The sequence below is a fragment of the Ursus americanus genome, chromosome X (genome assembly GCF_024610735.1).
Source record: "Ursus americanus isolate L20-20 chromosome X, mUrsAme1.1.p, whole genome shotgun sequence".
Lineage (NCBI taxonomy): Eukaryota > Metazoa > Chordata > Mammalia > Carnivora > Ursidae > Ursus > Ursus americanus.
The window spans coordinates 84,273,509-84,290,893 of record NC_142164.1 but is presented as its reverse complement, the minus strand read 5'-3'; the positions used below and the strand labels follow the sequence as shown (position 1 = coordinate 84,290,893).

Sequence of the window (17,385 nt, the reverse complement as noted above, 5' to 3'; positions counted from 1 at the left end):
AGGTCATGATCCCAGGGTCCTGGGATGGAGCCCCCACATCGGGCCCCTTGCTGAGCAGGGAGCCTGCTTCTCCCTCTCCCTCTGCCTGCTACTCCCCCTGCTTGTACTCTCTCTTTCTCTGTCAAACAAATAAATAAAATCTTTTAAAAAAATAATTCTAAAGACACATGATATGGAAGAATACATAATGTAAAATTTAAAAAAAACACACCAAAATTAGGATTGCAGCTGTGGGAAACAGCAACGTACATATGCAAGGGGGAGGGGGGGAAGGACGGAAAGGAAATATACCAAAATACAATCAAGACTTTGTTGGACTCCTGGTTAACTTTTCATCTTCAAGGTTCAGATTGCAAGGCAAAACTTCATACAATATACCATCAGACAGCAGAAGCCACAAGCATGCCTTGCAAAAGTGAGAATGTCACACCTCGGAATTCTTTCTTTTTATGTGCAATAAAAACTCAGGGTCGCCAAGTTACTAGCAATGTGACCTTGTGTAAGTTAACCACTCCGCCTGTTTCCTCATCCATAAATGGATTTAATAATATCGACTTCTTGGGTTATTTAGCACATTAAATATGGTAATATATATAAAGTAGCTGACTTATACAAGCATTCAGTGAAAGTACCTTTCTTTCACTACAGCTAATAACACAGAACACGGATGTAATTAGATCTGTTAAAGAAAGGAATTTATCAATGAAGCATTAATCAAAGATAATAGTCAAGGCCATTTAAGACCCTCAACAGTCCAGGAACTTAGCTACAAGCAGATTCTACAGCACACACCCCTTTTAGGGACCCTTGATTACACTGAGACCACCCAGGTAATCCAGGAAAATCTTTTCTTTTCTTTTTTTTTTAAAGTAGGCTCCACACCCAACGTGGGGCTCGAACTCACAAACTCAGGGCCTGAGATCACGAGTCACATGCTGAGCCAGCCAGGCGCCCCCAGGATAATCTATTTCAAAGTCCCCGGAGCAGCAACCTTATTCCCTCTGCAACTTTAACTCCCCTTTCCTATTGAACATGTTCACAGGTTCTGGGGATTAGGACACAGACCTCTCCGGACGGCCATTATTCTACCCAACACACTGTGGTATTTCATGTATAATAACTCAATATTTGATAAACTGGCTGATATCACAGATTCCCACAACAGAGCACAAGGTGAACCGCTTTTTTCTGATCTTATACTCTGAGGTTCCCTGTGGTTGATCAACATTCAGTCTCTTAAATCAGAAAAGCACATTTCTATAAGAAGCGTCCTTAAATGAATGAGTGCTCTCCATCTGTTCAGCCCCTGCCGACCACCTTGGCCTAGTGTGAGGGCCAAGTCTGCTGGAGAAGAATCAGCCACCGGCCCTGCCCACGAGGCACGCACCAACTCGGGGGAGGCGGAAGACCAAGTGAAATCCCAGTAACATCGAGTTCACAACTTCCAACGTTTCGTGGAGCTGAAGCTAAGGTTGTGGGTGAAGGTTTTACTGAAAAAGGCATTTGGGTTAAATGTGTATGGAAGAAAAGAGAAGCAAGAGGCTGAAGGCTCGGAGGCTCAGCACGGCCCGTCAAGGGTGTAAGGCAACAGCCCCCCTTGGCTGGTGAGCACAGAAAGGGGCAGGTGCCTCTGAGCCGCTTTTGATCCACAGTGCAGAGTGCCATTTACAAAATCAGGAGAGGAGGAAGCCAGCCTAGAGCCTGAGAAGAGATCAGAGGCCAAAGAAGGAAGAAAAAGTACCCAGAAGCTGGGCAGCAAATTGTTCCCAGGAGAAGCCAGAAAACGCATTGCCAACAAAAGGGGGAGAAGCGGAGTGGAGGCTAAGACCGAGGCAGGGGAAGGAGGCAGAGAGCTTTTCTGAGCTACCACCAAGCGCCAGTGACCGCATTTGTGCCAGACTATAGAAGGAACGCGTGGAAAAATCATGAAGACCAAGAATGACGGTGGTTGCCAGGGGCTGGGAGGAGGGGGCTGGAAGAAGTTAGTGTTTCATGGGCACAGAGTTTCAGTTTGCAAGCCAAAAAGTATTCCGGAGAGGATGGTGGTGATGGGCGCCCACCAACGTGAGGGTACTTAGTCCTAATGAAATTATATACATAAAAATGGTTCATTTTACATCATGGGCATGTCACCACTATTTTTTCAAATTGAAGAGAAAGAAAAGGAATGAATGGAACTTGAGGAAGGAGTGACTCTGCTTACCAATTTCTCCTTCTTGTAGCCAAGTATTGAAAAGAAGTGGTGGTGTAGGATTAAGTAGAAAAAAAAAATCCTACAATAAGCTTGGGCACCTTCGTAGGCCAAGGAGAAGAACTAGCAGTAAGGGAAAGAAAGATAATGTGGGACAGAGGCAGTATAACTTTTAGAAGAGGCAAATGGAGTCCGAATCCAGAACACTGGCCGGGGGCGGGGGGGCAGCAGCTTTGGGTGAGAGGTGGGGGACTCTCTTCTCCGGAGTGGGGTGAGTGGGGTAAGGTGCCACGACCAGAAAGGGAGAAAGGGAGGGCGGGCTGTGAGGTAGGAGAGAAGTCAACGATGTCAGGTTAGGGAGAAGAGAAATGGAGAACCCCAATGTGTAAAAGCGAAGAAAATTTCTTTATCTGGGTCCCTGACCAAAACAGTAGAAGTCATTGCACAAGTCAAGGTTTAAACAGAGATAGTTTGTCTTTAAGCAGCTCTGTTACCTTTGCTAAATCAGTTAAACTTCTCAAACTGCATCTTTCAAAGAAGGGGATTTGCTAAAATAATCCCACTGTCCCTTCCAGCTCTACATTTCAATGGTTTCAAGCAGAGAGCTTATCCCTGGCAGTGTCAGCTTACCTACCCCCACCTCCCCCCCAAAAAAAACTTAAGTGGGAACAAAAGTCAAGGTGTATATAATTTAAATACCCTTGGGCTGATTTCACATCTCACTGTTAATAGTGACAGCCACAACAAACAGATGGCTACTGCTGACAAGGGAGGCGTCATTACAGTCCTAATGATAACTGACGTTTTTACAGCTCGTGACTGTTTCTAAAGCACCTTCACAGGAGTCCTTTGCCTTCTTCCTCACAACAGCTTGGTACCCTTCTATCCATTTTCCAGTTGAGGAAACTGAGCCTTACAGGTTGGTGAAATGCCCAAGGCCCCAGAGCAGGTAAGTGACAAATCCAGGACCTGAATCCAGGGACTCAGGATTCAGACACCACACGATCAAAAAAAAAAAAAAAAAAACTGTTTCTTAGACCCTGAGACACGGTATCTAAGACTTCCCACTTGGTGTCACGAACATAGGAAATGCAGGGGTCAAAAGAAATTTGCAGTTTTATTCTTTCAATCGATCCTGGCAAATAGTTTATTGAAATTCAAGTACAACCTGGATTTCCACGTGATAAATGACAGGAGTCCAAAGGGCAGAGATGGTCAAGGATTAATTAGAACTCAACTGTTCCAATGTCCTCACATTCTCAGGATGAGAAAACGGAGGCCTCCCCTGAGACAAACGGTTTGTGGGAGGCCGACCCAATACTAGAACTCAGAGCTCATAGGGTTCTTGGCACTGGCCAGGTCTTACCCAGCCTCTGAGAAAAGTTAACAACAGAACTGCTCCTTAACACTGAAAGGGTTCCAATTGAAATAATGTGTGAGGGGCTCATTCTCTCCTTTTTACACGTGCAAACCATATGGATGCTGCCTATTAATGGTCCTAGAATTCTCTGGAGCAAATTCTCCTCACAAATGGGAGGGTTTATAGGGGCGCCTGGGTGGCACAGCAGTTAAGCATCTGCCTTCGGCTCAGGGCGTGATCCCAGCGTTATGGGATCGAGCCCCACATCAGGCTCCTCCGCTATGAGCCTGCTTCTTCCTCTCCCACTCCCCCTGCTTGTGTTCCCTCTCTTGCTGGCTGTCTCTGTCTCTGTCAAATAAATAAATAAAATCTTAAAAAAAAAATGGGAGGGTTTATGAGTCATGCCTCATTTTAGTTCAAAAGAGAAGTAAATGTGTCCAATAAGGAACCCGTCTGAGAGAACTTTAATAAGTCAACTGAAAAGTGCCTCCACGATCATCTTCTACCTAAAAAGTGTTTTCTAGACAAATTAAAATTGAAAAACTAAAAAAAAATGAAATGAAAATATTTTGAAGAGAACCATATTGTCTGAGTAGTCCCATCTTCCTCCTTTGGCAATATTGTAATGAGCCAGCACATGCTTTACTAGCAAAATTACTTTTATCATGAAGCTGAAAAACGGTAAATGTTTCGATGGAAGCCTCCACAAGAATAGATGAGGACATGAAAATGATATATATTATAAAACTGCAGATCCCACCTTACACGCTTTACGCAGAAAAAAACAGCATGAGGCTTCCATTAGACGATAAAGGATTCAAGGACAAGAATGTCAAAGGAAGGGGAGCCCTTCTGAGGTGAGCAGAAATCTCTGATTTTCTTCCCTCAGCGCCCCTGGGAGCATCATGAGAAGATGTGCCAAGAGAAAGGATTTCTACTGAGGAAAAGAAGTGAGCAAAACTTTTTGGTGGGGGCGCCTGGGTGGCAAAGCGGTTGGGCGTCTGCCTTCGGCTCAGGGCGTGATCCCGGCGTTCTGGGATCGAGCCCCACATCGGGTTCCTCCGCTATGAGCCTGCTTCTCCCTCTTCCACTCCCCCTGCTTGTGTTCCCTCTCTCGCTGGCTGTCTCTCTCTGTCAAATAAATAAATAAAATCTTAAAAAAAAAAAACTTTTTGGTGAACACGCTAAAGGAGACTAATGTGACAAATGGGAAACACCCACATTTGTTCAGTTCTGAGGCTGTAAGAAGACTGAGATATTAGGCCAAAGGCTATTAAAAGGCAGAGTGAAGTCTCCAGTTTCACAGTGTTTCAGTGATGAAGTTTTGACTAAAGGAAGACTGCTCCCTCAAATACATAGCCAGGTTTCCTCTTTAGGAAATTCATTAAGACTCCATTGTTTTCCTCCATTACCTTTTCCTGGTCCAATACATGTCATGTTTTTGTTTATGTTCATTGTCAAAACACAGTCCAGATCCCAACCTCTGGGCCCAAGCCGCCCTTCAGAAAACCCAAAACATTGACAGTTGGCAGAACAACAAGAAAATTTTGCTATCATTAATCAGGAACAAAAATACAGTTATTTACAAAACCGGCAAATCAGTTCAAATATTTTCCAATGTGGGGATTAGTATTCAAAGGATAGGAGAAGGACCGATGACCCATCTAGTTCATTTTAATACGGGTGTGTGTTTTTTTTTTTTAAGATTTTATTTATTTATGTGACAGAGAGACAGCCAGCGAGAGAGAGGGAACACAGCAGGGGGAGTGGGAGAGGGAGAAGCAGGCTCACAGCGGAGGAGCCCGATGTGGGACTCGATCCCGGTACACCGGGATCACGCCCTGAGCCGAAGGCAGACGCTTTTAACGACTGAGCTACCCAGGCGCCCCGATTCGGGTGTGTTTTTAAATCCCCACTTAAAAGCCGACAGGGCGCCCATAAGACCTTTCAGTGGGGCATCGGAGTCTCCTTCTAAAACTATCACCTTGAATTTGGTAGTCATTTCCCTAACATAACCTTCTTCAATGTAAATACTTCCTAATAATCCCTGACGAAACTCAAGCCACTGTTCTATGTGGCTGTTTCAATGAATCAGCTCTATGCTTACTCATGATTTTCGTACAGCTTTTGCTAGTATTTTAACTTTACGCAAGAGGACGTGTGTTCTCTCTCTCCCTCCGTCTCTCTCCCTTGCTCTGTAGTACGCATAGGCTATGTATTTATACGTCAGTAGGTATAACTTAGGAAGGAGAATTCACATTATGGAACATGTCAGGAATATAGTATATAAAACATTTTACACTATTGTCTAGGCTAGCAAACCAGCTCTTGGAAAAACAAGACGTGAACACCTGCCAATGATATCTCAATGAGTATCCCATTTCAATCTGTTAAAATGCCTTGATTTATTTGCTCAATTGTGAATACTTAAAAATATTGATTTGTCTAACTCAAACTAGTCACGGTCTTCTAAAAATATTGAACCACGGCCATTTGAATTTATGTTATTTTAAACAAACAGCAAAGACAATACAGAGATTCAGTAAGAAACTGACCTATAAATAGAGTACAATGAGAGATAGGAACTACGTCTTTCGTTCTCTACAAAATAAAAGGAAAAGCATGCCATTAGTAAAAAACGTTAAGAAGATATTTTTTAACGTAAGTGAAAGTTCCATTTTCACCTATAAATAGTAATACATCTGTTATTTTGACAGGATTACTCGGGTTGCAGATAATTCACGCCTCTACCTGTGTGAGCGGCCAATCTAGGAATGGCACAAGGCAGGAGGCAGGCATGCGAAAGGTCATTAAGAGGTCATAAGGGGTCTTAAGGCCCTTCAAGTACCTCCTATTTTATGCACTTTGGTCACTTCACAGTCCACTCGTATTTCTGGGATCAACAGGAATGGGCTTGAAGGAGGAAAAATTTAGATCTGTGCTCTTTACTTCTAACAGCTCTACCAAAGCATACCAATTTGTACTAAAACAAAGTTCTGGAGAAACTCAAACTGACCCAAGGTTACTCTACTACCCTCTGGAAGTCAGGGTCACTTCATGTATGTTTCTCTAAGAATATTTACCAGTGTACACTTCATGTATATTTCACCAAGCTCCTGCACGTCTATTGTAACCATACTTCCTCTTATGTACACTAGTCCTTAAAAAGAACCCTTGAAGACGTAATACATCAGAAACATTTAAATTCAGGTTTCCACTCTGAACAGTTTAACAGCTAGAAAAGCACATACACGTTAAGATTAGGTAAACTCCTGTTTCTCAGTACAAGATCGTCAGTTTTCAGCCACGGCGAGAGGGAACATAGATGAACCACCCCCATCAATCAGATCTCTCTTCATTTCCTGACATTCTCCTTCCCCAAAATGCCTTTTAAATTGGATGCTAGGGACAAATCAATAGCCAATGCTAAAGTGTGCGTCACAATGAGAAGGTCCCCAGTGCCCAAGGGTATCCACGGCAGTTTCCAGAATGAGGAGGAGAGGGAGGTTTCTCCGTTCTCCAGCATGTTAGAGCAACTTCCTCATCCTACAGCATCAATGGTATCTCATCAAGGCTGAAAAGAAACCGGAGCTATCTTAAATATGCTTTGGATGAAAGGATAAGGACAGAGGACTCAGTGGGAGAGTCAAAGGAGGTTGCTAGGAAACATGGGACCATCTTAGCCGGACTCATCTTAGATGCAATTCGATACACCTGGGGTCAAAAGTGTCCTCCCTACTAGTGACCCAAGTAGAATCAGCCCTCTAAACCACGCCTGGTCTAATCTCATATCCCTGCTCCCAGGCAAAGGTCGTATCTATTTCGCCATCTCCTCGATCAGGGCTGGCTTTGTGACTTGTTTTGGCTAACAGAATTCAGAGGAAGTAACTTTATGGCCCTTGCGAGCGGAGGCCTCAAGAGGCTTTGCGTGCCCCGCCCCCACGCACTCTTAGGACCCTGCCACCCACAGTATGAAGAACCCCGGGCAAGCCTGGTTAAAGAGTTGTTAAAACAAAAAACAAAAAACAAAAAACAAAAAACCATGTTGGGGCACGTGGCTGGCTCAGTCGGTAGAATACGCAACTTTTGGATCTCAGAGTTGTGAGTCTGAGCCCCACGATGGGCATAGAGATTACTTTAAAAAAGAAAAATTTTTAAAAATATATGTGGAGGGGCGCCTGGGTGGCGCAGTCATTAAGCGTCTGCCTTCGGCTCAGGGCGTGATCCCAGCGTTCTGGGATCGAGCCCCACATCAGGCTTCTCCGCTGGGAGCCTGCTTCTTCCTCTCCCACTCCCCCTGCTTGTGTTCCCTCTCTCGCTGGCTGTCTCTCCCTGTCGAATAAATAAATTATTTTTTAAAAATACATACATATATATGGAGAAGAGCGGAGAACACCCTCTAAGAGACAGCCCTCCCAAACCCATCCAGCAGAAAACCTGCCCAGATCCAAAGAACTGCCCGGGTGAGTGCTGTCCGAATTGCCAATTCACAGAACCAAGAGCTAATCCAAATGCTGGTTGTTTTAAAGCACTGACTGGGGGCGCCTGGGTGGCCTCCGCCTTCCGCTCAGGTCAGGATCCCGGGGTCCTGCTCAGCCGGGAGTCGCTTCTCCCTCTCCCTCTATCCCTCCCCCCTGTTCCTCCTCTCTAATAACTAACTAATAAAAATAAAAATAAATCACTGACTAAAATGATACTGTGGTGTTGTTAAGCAGCAAAAAGCTAACTGCTACAGTAAGGAATGGCTTCACTCAGTGCCCATGCAGCAAATGCCTTATGTGCGACGGAGTGCTCTCAACCATTACTGGGGGCACAAAGATTAATATGCAACCGTGCCCACATTTAGGCATCTCCTCGAACGACACTAACAGAAGGGTGAATAACAAGATCTACTTAGAGGACAGGAAGGCTCACTCAAGGAAGGGGTCACGTTGGAGCTGGTTTTTAGAGAAAAAACAGGAAGTCACCAGTAGATAGGAATGGACATCAGAAGTAGAGGCAACAGCCATGTGCAAAGGCACAGATGCAGGAAAGAACTCAAGGAATGTTCTAGGAATGGCAAATAGTTTAGGACAGATGGAGTGTGGGGAGGACATGGCAGATGACGGAACAGGAAAAGCAGGTTGAAGGCAAATAATGAAGGGTGTCACCCTGCAAATCACGCGAAGGAATCTAAATGCCTCTTGCAGGCTGTAGAGTTACAGATCACTTTTAGGGAGGAAATGACACGATTAAATCTGTGTTTTAGGAAAGGTGAGCTGATGACAAGTGGGGGATTAGAGGCAAGGAGAAGACCCAGGGAGATCGGTTGGGAGGCTATTACTACAAATCCCAATGGGGACCTGAACCAAACTAAATATATAGCCTCTGAAAGGGACTGGGGCCGCGTAGAAGGATGGAGATGAGACACTGCCAAGATTTCTACTCTGGGATCCTGAATTAATGGTCCATACACTAATTAAGACAGGAAAACAGAAGAGCAGACTGCAGAGGAACAACACGTGTGTTTTGTAAAGGCACCTGTGGGATATCCAGTGGGCGATGTCCAGGACGCAGGTAAGGATACGGATCTAGACCTTCTGTTGAAGGACAGGTGGTGAGAGCAGGAGATAAAGACCTGAGGAGTCTTCTGAACGCAGGGCAGAGGGAGAGAGATGACTCAAGACCCAAGAGTGAACATGAACGCAGGGCACCGAGGGGGAAAAACATAGGTGGAGAAGAGTAAAGGCTAATGAATGGCAGAATCCTGAGGGGCACTGGTATTTCAGAGGCAAAGGAAAGGAGCAGCAGCGACCAGTGGCAACCCTCCTTGGGAATGGAAGAGCGGAAGGATCATTCAGTGAGTTCGCATTACGCATTACGCATTACGGAAAAGTAGATCCTCGTCCATTTTGCCACATTCTTTCCTCTAGCCAAGTCATCACCAGGCTTTTCCCTAGGGTTTTTCCCACTCCAGAGGGGCCCTGAGGATATCATCAGTGTTGGGGGAGACCACACAGGGGTCATTTGAGAGTAATAGCACCTGTATCCATGTAGCTTATTGAAAAACACGTTTTCAAACACCTTCTCCGGCCCCTGGCAGCGAAGAACATTCCCAACTTTCATTCACTCCACTTATTTGAAATGAGCTTATAACCAATACACTGCATTTTCCAAACAGATTGCCTTTACATATTTTCAATAACTAAAAGAGGTTTTAAAAAATAACCCCAAAGTAGGCAAAAGCTTTGTGAACAGAACACAAAAAGCAAGAGCCATAAAAGAAAAATCCATCACTGGACTTCATTAAAAATGATCAAAAGACTGCATGAAGACGGTGAAAAGGCAAGCCACACACAGGGAGAAAATATTTGTAATAATACGTGTATCTGACAAAGGACTCCTATACAGAAAAGAACTCAAACAGATAAAATTTAAAAATTCCAATTCAAAATCGGGCAAAACATTTTAACAAAAATTTCACAAAGAGATATGGAAATGCCAGTAGGTGTATGAAATGGCATTTAACATTAGTCGCTAGAAAAAATTAAAACCATAAGGACCACCCATTAGGATGCCTACTATCAAAAGGGGCCGGGGGACAGAAAAGAAAAGAGAAAAAAAAGAAAAAACAGAACAGTTCGTTGAGTGTTTGACTCGATTTCAGCCCAGGTTGTGACCTCCGGGTCCTGGGATGGAGCCCGGAGTCTGGCTCCCTGCTGGGTTGGGTGTGCAGCCTGCCTGGGGTTCTCTCTCACCCCCTCTGCCCCTTCCCCTTCCCCTCCCCCCCCCCACGCCCCGCACTCACTCATGCACCCGCCACCTGTTTAAAAAAAAGGAAAGAACAGAATAAGTGTTGGCAAGGATGTGGAAAAACTGCAACCCCCCCCAACACTTCTGAGAATATAACATGGTGGGGAGCCTGGATAGCCCAGTCCTTAAGCGTCTGCCTTTGGCTCAGGGCATGATCCCAGGGTTCTGGGATCGAGCCCCACATCGGGCTCCTCTGCTGGGAGCCTGCTTCTTCCTCTCCCACTCCCCCTGTTTGTGTTCCCTCTCCGGCTGTGTCTGTCTCTGTCAAATCAATAAAATCTTAAAAAAAAAAAAAATGAATGTAACATGCTGTAGTAACTATGGAAAACAGTACGGTTGTTTCTTTAAAAATTGAAACAGAATTACCATAGGATCCAGCAGTCCCACTTCTGCGTATGTGCCCCCAGAAAACTGAAAGCAGGGTCTCAAAATATCCGTACACCCCTGTTCAGAGCAGCACTATTCACAATAGGCAAAAGGTGGCAGCAACTAAGTGCCCACGGACAAATGGGTAAACGAAATTTGGTGTATGCAGACCGTGTAGTATCATTTAGCCTGAAAAAATTCTGCGACATAATATAACATGAGTGCATTTTGAGGATATTATGCAAAGTACAATAAGCTGGTGACAGAAGAGCAAATATTCTATGAGTCTACCCATATAAGGTACTGAAAGTGGTCAAATCCAGAGATGGAAAATAGAATGGTGCTGGTGGGGGGGGGGCGTGGGGGGGAGACTAGGGATTTATTGCTTCGTGGGCACGGTTTCAGTTCTGCAAGATGAAAACCGATTGGAGATGGCATGCTGCTGACGGTTGTTACCCAACATGGTGATGTGCTTAACGCCATGTGCTGCGTCTGCAAACGTGGTTACCACGGTAAATTTCACGTTCTGTGTATTTTACCACAAATACATTTTTTTTTAATTTTAAAACCCACAGGGAGATACCTGTTTGCCCCCCACCAAAACCAGAAGTTAAAAAGACCCCCAAAACCAAGTGTTAGAGCAAATACGGGAACCACTGGAACTTCTTACACCACTGTGGAATTTAAATTGGCACAATCACTTCAGAAGACGACTTGGCACTAGTAGAAGCCACCTCGGGGTGCCTGGGTGGCTGTCGGTCAAGCTGAGCCTTCTGAGTCGAAGGGTCAGGGTCCTGGGATCAAGCCCCGCTTCGGCTTCCGGCTCCTTGCTTCTGGCTCCTTGCTCAGCAGGGAGCCTGCTTCCCCCTCTCCCTCTGCCTGTCACTCCCCCTGCTTGCGCGCTCTCTCTCTCACATAAATAAATAAAATCTTTAATTAATCAATTAATTAATAAAAGCAAGCCTCCTCTATGACCCTGCAACTCCGTTCCTAGGTATGTGCTCAAGAGAAATGAGTGGACACGTGCACCAAACATAAGCAAGAATGTTCATAGGAAGAATGTTCAGGGTCACCTGCGTGGCTCAGACAGTTAAGCCTCCGACTCCTGGGTTTCGGCTCAGGTCGTGATCTCAGGGTCATGAGATCGAGCCCCGCATCGTCCTCTTCTTTGCCGTCATCCTCGTTGTCGTGGTCTTCCTCTTCTTCAGCCTCCTATTCTGCTTGATTCCTTCCCCCACCCTATCCCTCCCCCTCTGCTCCTCTCCCCCCAACCCCCATGTTCTCTCTCTCAAATAAATAAAATCTTTAAAAATAAAAAAAAAGAATATTCATAGCTGCTTTATTCACATTAGCCACACACCGAAAACCCCAAACTCCAACAGAATGGATAAACAAATGTATGTCCATACTGGAACTGAAATCAACAAAAAACTAGAATGAATTACTACTACCCACGATACCACGGGTGAATCTCCTAGACACTGTGTTAATGTGAAAGACATACGCAAGAATCCCTTCTGAGCATACTATTTATTTGGAGCTTAACAGTAGACAGAACTAGTGGATGGAGTTTTTAAAAATCACAATGTGAAAAAAAAAATCATACTATGGCTAATTTTATCCCTTTGAAGTGGGATAAAAACTGACCAGAAGGGGAAAAAGGAGAAAATCGGGGGGTGGTAGAAGTGCTCTCTAGCTTGACCTGGGTGGGGTTCACCTGGGTGTGCACGTGTCAAAAATCACTGAGCAGGACCCGTTGGAATAACGCATTTTATGCTTTATCGTATGTATGCCATACCTCATAAAATAAAATATCTCTACAGCACCTCAGGTCTCTACAATGAGTTCGGTAGGATTCAAGAACGGAACGGAATCCCAACTTGTTGCTCTCTTCCTTTCTGCCCTACATTAGATCTTATTCCTATTCGAAGTGTTCGAGAGATAATTAGTTACTTCCCAAACGCCAGAGTCAGATAAGGAATCTAAGTTCCACGCAGTACAAACTTACGTGCTCCTAAATGTCGTCGAGCCTTCCCGAAGCCACTCCACATCCGTGGGGTCTTTACAGTTAAGAACCTCTCCGCGCTTAGTGTGGCCTCTACTTTCCGAGTCAGAGCTCCCAGTTTGCTTTCTATGGGTAAGTGTCCCATTTGGCCTTTTTAAGCTTTGGGAACAGCATGTGACTTCGTCTTACACCCTCATTGGCAGGCGCTAATTAAATCCCTCTTCAGTTGTAAAGGCAGAATGTCAAAAATAACAAGATATCACCACATTCCAGCATTATGATGAATGCATACACCCCGAGGAAAGAGAAGGCTCCATTCTCTTTAACAGCCATTTTGATGCCTGGCCCATACACAGCCAAAATAGTAATAACTTGAGCTTTCTTGGGAGAACACCATGAGCCATGGCCCACCGTTCTAAGATAAAAAATCCACAGACATGAACCCCACCTTCTTCTAACACTGTGCTACCCAGCTGTTGGAAAAGGGCCTTAATATGCAAAACTCTGTATCTGAATGATCCTCAAAGGCAAATTCTTTTCAAACTGCGTCAAAATGAAAAAACGTTCTCAATTTGACTGTCTTTGACCCCACATGAAACCTGCCGTTAATTTAGTGAAATGGGTGAATTATGAAAGTACGTCATATATGCTCAGCTTGGTAGGAGAAGAAAACGGATGAGATGGTTAAAAAAAAAAGGCTAGTTTAAAAGAAGCAGCTTAATGCGTCAGTATTCTGATACGTGGTATGCCAAGGCAAGAGTGAGATGTCGTCTTTGTGAAAAGCAGATGGGATTATGTCGGCTCAACAGGGTGACTTGTTAAAAGTGTCCCAAATGAAATTATTCCCCCAAATTGGCAGCTTTATACAGTTTCGGGAAGTGTTTTTCAAAGCAAGTATCAAGCAACAACTGGTTAAATGCAAAGCCACACGGTCACAACAGACAACGCTTCTTTTAGGAGAGTAAAAAAGTAAGGCGATACAACGACACGCAGGATTTTATTTAAATACATTGTCTAGAATAGAATAAGCCGTTTTCTCCTTGGAGAATACCTCAAAATAGGTTTCGCTTCATAAAAAGTCTATAGAAATGTCAAGATATCGGAATGCAATAATTATAAAGCCGGCTAGGTGTTATTAATTGTTCTACATACCTGTGGTTTTTCTGATTGCTGTACTAGCTCACTCATGTATATTCACTCTCATTTTTCAGAAGCCACTTCGGGAAGCTCCCGATTCGGCTTCCACACTGCCACCTGTGGACATAAAAGAGAAATAAGCCTTACGTATTATTTATCAACCACGCATCTTTTCTAGGCAACTAACAGGGACGATTGGGGGAAAAGTAGGAAAATAATTGCTCCAAGAGATAAAAGTCTTCCTTCTCCTCCCCGGAAAATTTCTAAGGCGTCCCTCTCCGCCAATGGCTTGATAAATTGCTTAGAAATCGAAACATGCATGAAGTCAGTCTCAGATCAACACCGCTCTGATCAGGGCATTAAAGAGATAGTCACCGAACTCATCCACAGGCCAACTTACACCCATTTCAAGATCTGCCATTTCACAGCAGAAGGCCACTTAACCACTCTGTTAATGGGGCAATTAAGAATTCCGCAAATTACCACAAAGAAGGAAAAAACGAGGGAGAGATCCAGGCAAAGGGTACTTTCTCACACGGCCCTAAAATGTCTCCTTAGAATAACAAGATCAATTCTAAAACGAACTAGTCCTTTTTCCATGCTAAACGGCAGTTAGGTGGGGTTATTTTCATCATAACGCCCTACTCCCGTTTTGAACGCGAATGCAGAGTGCTGAAAGGCCTTTCCGATACCCCACCGATTTTGATACAGGTAGGTCTTTTTTTTTTCCTTAAAAAAAAGTCAGATGAATCAAAATCTATGAGGAGAACAAGCAATAAATAAAAATCCACAAATAACTATCAGTTAGTCAAAGCAGCCATGAGATGAGGGCTCTGTGTGTGCGCGTATGTGTGAAGAGAGGCAGAGGCAGACACAGATTCTAGAGTTAACTGAGAATCACAGACCAAACCAGTGCGTGTGTGTGCGTGAAAGAGAGAGAGAGAGAAACAGATAAAGATTCTAGAGTTAATTGAGAATAACACACCGCGCCGCGCAGCTCTTCACCTCCTGAGTCCCACAGTCCACCGAGAACAAGTGCCCCAGCTCCAGCACCTTAAGCCAAAGACGCAAGCACCACCCCTACTCCCCACCCCCAATCCCTCCCCCAGCCCCACCCCCACCCCCACCCGCTAGGCGAGGTAGCGCCAGGAACCACCCAGCCAGTGTGCCCGCCGAACCCGCAAACCCTGCGGGCTTTTCTTTTTTTTTTTTTTTTTTTTTTTTTTTTTTTAGCCCTTCCAGAGATCCGTCCCCACTTACCCGCAATTTACTTTAACGCCCCGAAAGCCTGGCTTGGTTTAAGGAATTGCAGCCAATCCAAGAAAATCAAGTCTCCCCGTGCCACTCTCCTCCTTCTCCCTAGGACGGACATTCACACACACTCACACTCCCTCTCTTCCCGACCCCAAACGCGCTGGGCCATCCCAAGCGGCTCTTTGGGGGCCCGCCAGCGACCAATCCCGCTCCCGCGTGCCTCCCTTAAACCCTCGTCCAAACGAGCACAAGGCGCCAAGTGCATGTGCACCGTCTGCCTTCGGAGATAAGTTCGGCAAATCCCATCCCACTCCCCCACCCCGCTCCGGCCCTGAAAGCGCGAGCGAGCGCGCGGGCTCAGGCACCCGCCCGGCAGACAATACTCCAGCAACTCCTGCCTTCCCCGCACACGCCCCGGCTGGTCCTGCCACTACTCTCTCATTTCCCCAGGTTTCTATAGTCCCGAGGGCCCAGGGCAGCGTGCCTCCGGATGGTTGCCGGGCGTAGATTAGGAAGAGAGGGGCGACCTGCACGCACCGCCGAGATGGGGGGGGGGGGGAGGTCTCAGTCCTCCAAAGCCACTCCGGGGCTCGGCTCTCAAGGAGGGGGATGGGGCTGGGGTCTGTGAGACCCGCGGGGGAGAATCCCCAGGGAGGCAGCTTCTCCGCACCTCTTCCCCCACCTAGCACAGAGCGCGCGCACAAGCGGGCACACCAAGGGGCCGTGCACCTTCCCGCTGCCCCCGGACCTGCCCGGTCCTCGTCCCCGAGCTTGGTGGCCTGGACGTCAGAGCGTCTGGCCCGCGGCGGCCCTGGAGGGGACAGAGCGCCGCGCTCGAGGGTGCCCACCTGCGCGCAGGGTAGCCGATGCGGCCGGTGCGCCGCCCGCTGCGCCGTGTCCGCTGCAGGAGGAGGTGTAGGCGGCCTGAGCCCCGGACTCCAAACGTCTCCTCGCTGTCCAGCCGTGCGGTCCTCGCTTCCTCTCCTCCCTGAGGGTGAGCCTCCCACCTAGCCCGCAGGTTCTGCCACCGTCCCTCTGCCCGCCAGAGCCTGAGCTGTCCTCCCCGCCCCTTTCCCCGCCGCCCCGCGCAGCGCCGCGCTCCGCCCCCCGCCCGCCCATCCCCGCCCGGCCCCAGCCGGGGGCTGGGGCCCCGGGCCTCGTGTCGCAGCTCTCCAGACCCGGGCGGAGGGGGGGTGGAGGGGTTCCGCCTAGACCCCGCGCTCCTGACCCGCTCCCCTCTCCCGCGCCGCCGGGGGCCACCCGCGCTCACCCCGCGGTCAAGGGTGTGGGCACCGCGCGCTCTGCCCTCGCTCTTCCGGCGTCTCCGGTCCCCGCAAGGCACCTTCCTCGGCCCAAAGGGTGCCTCGTTTCTTGGGGGGAAGGGGGTTGGTGAAGCGGGGTGGAGTGCGCAAAAGAGAGAAGGCAAAGAAATTAGCATGTCAACTGCCAGGGGGATACAAGTTGCTGCCTGTGCCTTGTTTCTGGTACATTAAATACCTGGATGTGCTGCTTTCCTTGTTACGACCACAGCAATATTCAGAGGAGGAATGAATATAAGATTTCCGAGCTAATTGGTTGTAGGGGCTTTTAAAAAATTTAATGATGCAGAAGGCAACAGATTCACTCTTTTTAAAAAGTTTCTTAATATATATGGCCACATTTCTAATTTTAAGTAATAGCAAAATATAAATAACAGAACAGCTGTGTTTTACAGAAACAGATCCAGTTTGTATGTGTTATTTAAGCCCTCTGTAATTATATTAATTGGGTTCGTTTTAAAGTGTATTTTAGGTATTTCTTAAGAAAATGAGCTCAAAATTTAGGGATTAGGAATCCATAATTTTTAATTTGGCTTTTTGCCATTATTCTAAAATGTCAATTTCATGGAAATTATTAAATGTGGTTATGGAGAAAAATGGATGCTTTTTCTCCGGGGTTGGCAACATTCTTAGATTTGGCAAAGGATGGATTTTCTTAAAAGGAAGAAATAATAAAATTCTCATTCATTTTCTAGGGATGGGATATCTGGTTTAGCAGCTTTTACTTTAGTGTTTTTCTCTTTGAGGCAAAGTTCCTTTCTGTTTCCTCTTACATTTGTTTTCTTCAAAATTGTCTCCCTAAATATAAATAAAGCTGTAGATACCATGATTTTTGAGCCTTTGTTTTCCTGAAGGGATAGGAAAATGAGTTATAATCGATTATCAAAATCAACGCCAGGCTCATGATACTAAATTTCACACTGATTAACCCTGTTTTTCAACTCCGCTTCTAGTAATTTAA

At 46.1% G+C, this 17,385-nt stretch overlaps 1 long non-coding RNA gene and 1 pseudogene across 2 annotated transcripts in view; both read right to left on the bottom strand.

Annotated features, from left to right (window-relative positions):
* LOC123802283 (uncharacterized) overlaps positions 1-14,896 on the bottom strand; it is a 165,090-nt gene extending 150,194 nt beyond the window's left edge. For both annotated transcript variants that reach the window (XR_015723491.1, XR_015723490.1), the window contains exons 1-2: positions 14,837-14,896; positions 13,867-13,968 (exon numbers count right to left, since the gene is read on the bottom strand). This is a non-coding gene — a long non-coding RNA (uncharacterized LOC123802283). The remainder of the gene's footprint in view (positions 1-13,866; positions 13,969-14,836) is intronic.
* Positions 14,897-15,089: 193 nt separating this feature from the next.
* Positions 15,090-16,543, bottom strand: LOC148106971 (uncharacterized; annotated as a pseudogene).
* Positions 16,544-17,385: the final 842 nt, after the last annotated feature.